The sequence below is a fragment of the Anguilla rostrata genome, chromosome 13, assembly GCF_018555375.3.
Source record: "Anguilla rostrata isolate EN2019 chromosome 13, ASM1855537v3, whole genome shotgun sequence".
Classification (NCBI taxonomy): Eukaryota; Metazoa; Chordata; class Actinopteri; order Anguilliformes; family Anguillidae; genus Anguilla; species Anguilla rostrata.
In genome coordinates, this window is record NC_057945.1 from 386,937 (window position 1) to 390,593 (window position 3,657).

The following is a 3,657-nucleotide window of genomic DNA, read 5'->3' on the forward strand; positions in this document are numbered from 1 at the left end:
AACCCACTCCACCACACCAACCCCACAACCCCAATATACCAAACACACACACTCAGATACACAAGAACAACCACCCACAAAAACAAAAACATCCAAACACAAACTCTCCCACACACCCTTTTCTCTCCACCACCCCAAAAGCACCACAAAACACACATGATGTACACTCATCACACGCACTCACACCTACACACGCACACCCCGTGCACACCACTCACCCCTTACACACACATACACACCTCTAAAACCCCAATCACCACACACCAATACACACATGAACCACACAATTTTCCCACAACAACACACACATTCCCATTTCACTCTCCGGCAACCACCGCATCTATACACACGCTCAAAACCGATGCACACACACACTTTAGCGTCCATATTGATAGCCTTCTAAAAAACTTCGACCAAAGGTTAGGTTTTTATTTTTGTTTAAAAAAATGTTTTCCTTTTACTGCTAGAAAAAAGATTGGTTAAAAGTACTTTTTTGTCAGTATTAGACTATGGTGATGAAATTTATATGCATGCATCTTCATCTCTGTTGAAAAAACTAGATGTAGTCTATCATGCTGCCCTGCAGTTTGTAACTTGTGCAAGTGTACATACGCACCATTGTAACTTATATGAAATGGTTCAATGGACTTCATTGTATTCAAGGAGAAAAACCCATATGTAAATTTTTATTTTTAAAGCTTTACTGGGTAAACTACCGCAGTACATATCCGGCTTACTGAAATATTACTCCAGTAGCCATAACACTAGATCCTCAGAGAAAATTCTCCTCATGGTCCCAAGTATTCGAACAGAACTGGGTAATCAGCCTTTTCCTTTCATGCCCCGCATGTCTGGAATGAGTTAGAAGGCATTCTTAATCTAAAATCCTTACCCTCTCTTGACATGTATAAAAAATATGTTAAAATCTGTTTTTACTGAACAATGTTATTGCTTTTAGCAACAAGTGCCTTTTAGCTCCTGATCCTTGTATGTCTGTTTTTTATTATTATATATTTTTATTTTTTACTTTTTTTTTTTCTTTGGTATGTTTTTAATATGAAACTTTTATTTTCCTGCTGCCATCTTGACCAGGACTCCTGGCGAAGAGAATTGTATCTCAATGGGACCTTCCTGGTTAAATAAAGGATAATAAAATAAATAATAATAAATTCTCTTGCAGGCACACATGCTCAAATACACAGTCACACACACATACATGCGTGCACACGCACACACACACATTCTCTTACCCACACACACACACGCACCAGTGTGCACACACACATACTCATGCACTCAATCATACTCTCACACATGTTCACATCCACAGTCACTCCCACAAACGTATGCATGCATGCTCACACATTCACAAATACACCCACACAAACACACTCTCACCCAATCACACATACACACACACACACACACACACGTCGACACGCTTGCAACCTTACTTGACCAGTGCCTTACCAGTGCAATTTCAGCTGTGCCCAATATTAACCTCAGTACAGCTTAACCCCTGTACATAAGAGTATGATCTTTTAGCAGGTTCAGGTTAAGCACTTGCTGTCTAAATATTTTAATGCATTTATATTGCAAATGTTCAAGGTGTGTTTATGTACTTTTGATTATTAAAACATTAATAACATTGAGAGTAATAATGCCAAAAGATGGCAGGGTAAAATGTTTTTGAAGTAATAATCTGTCTCCTGTATCTGCATCTTTTTAAAAAGAACTCCACTTAAATGTGCATTTTACTAGTTTTTACAGTTGCTTTCATTCATTTTCACAAGAGTTCCAACATGCAAATTTCTTTGGGCAAATGCAGCTGATAGGGAGAATGCAGAAGAATCACTGCAGTGCACTTATTTCCTTTCCATACTGTAAACAATGATGGATTGAGTTTCCTTATTAACTCTGTTAGGATTGTTTTCTTTGTTTGTTTTTTGTTGCTTTAATTTTCTTTATTTTCAGACAATAATATGCAATGATTAAACATGAATTATAAAATATCAAATGTTTTGCTGTTGTGATTTATTATTGTGTGATGTATTGAACTAGTACATATTTCATATTCTGTATGGGATTATGTTGGGCTCAATAGGAGTAGATCAGCATAGGGCTAAAATCTGCAGTTGAAGCAATGACATCCAACTACAGTAGTGGAAAATAATAACATATAAAATCCATTATAAGAAAAGTTGTGTAGTGTCTGATGAATGCTTGCTTCTGTTACTGTAGTGTGACCACAACTAAATATATTTTGAAAAGTCACTGCTGTGTCTATTGAGCTGGTATATTTATGTTACCTGGTTTTCCTGTAGGTTTGAACCTGGATCGGCTGCACATCAGTTGAATGATTAGACCACTAAGGTAAAATCAGGGCTGAAGTGTGGTTTGCATGACATCCAGTCCTCTGAGATGTTCCTGAGACCCTACAGTCTTAGTTTTTCAGATGCATTTCTAATATCTGCTGTCACACATTACAAATGCATTACAGTATGTTATGATTGCTTTGGCTCAATGTGGAAAACTCAATTTGCCAAACTGACTGGCAAAATTCTTACCCCAAGACACTAATTGCAGTACCTACCCACAAAGTGCACAACTCTAAATCACACTCAGTTTTCACAATACAGTTGTCTCGTATTAGTACAACGTTCCAATGCTTATTGCTAGACATGCAGATTGTGAAATGACGTCAAGATGTTTGCAATCCTGTCTCGTCACTTCCAGCAACATTGCCCAGGTGAGTCGCATTGCAGCACGATTGGTAATCCCAACATAAAAGGCTGTTTTACAGCACTACATTCAGCGGTGTCTGACAACATGGAGCAGCCCAATGCAGTTGGTACTGATGGACGGGCTGTGGCTGAGGTTGTGGTCAAGCAGGTAGAAGAAATGTTGTATCGAATGAATTTAGAGCCACAGTGATTGACCATGTCATAAATCTAGGCATAACAATGGGAGAAGCTGGAAGGATTGTAAGGCAAACTTAAAAATGTCAACAGTGGCATCTAGTAAGAGCTTTTGGACTGAACATTGATAAGTCAATAATTTACTGCAAAATGTGACGCTGTAATTAAATTACAGGATTGTTGTGTTGGTGTCATTTTATATTATTTGTGTTCCGTGATGAGCCTGTAAGCCATGTTAATCCTTTTTTTAGAGACTGCGCAACTGTTTTTCCAAAATGCCGGCTTATTCCACATGGGGGAAAATTGCGTTTGTGTTAGGTATTCCTGTGGCAATGTCTGTTCTGTCTGTTCTGATAATGTGATTATTTTTCTTCTATTGGATAAGGCCTGCTGGTGCAAGTTTGTAATGTTGCATTTGTATGTGTTATTTTTACTGTTTACGTGTCAAATGTCTAGAGTGTAAATGTTTCTGTTTAAATGATTGGTTGAATAACACATATCACCGCTATTTTCACCGACCATGTTAAACGTACTCACTTGCGCGTCTCAGCTCCAAAGGCATGCTGATGTTAAACCCATATTCCAATCTGTTTGAAATGACACAAATTCTGCCTAGTCTGTTCAAACATCAGACATTTTTTAACTCTACATATTGTTTATGCCCTGCACCTGAACAAATTGGATGTGCCCATTCTACTGTACCATCTCCTTTGTAAGCTAAGAAGTTCCTTTCAGCTGA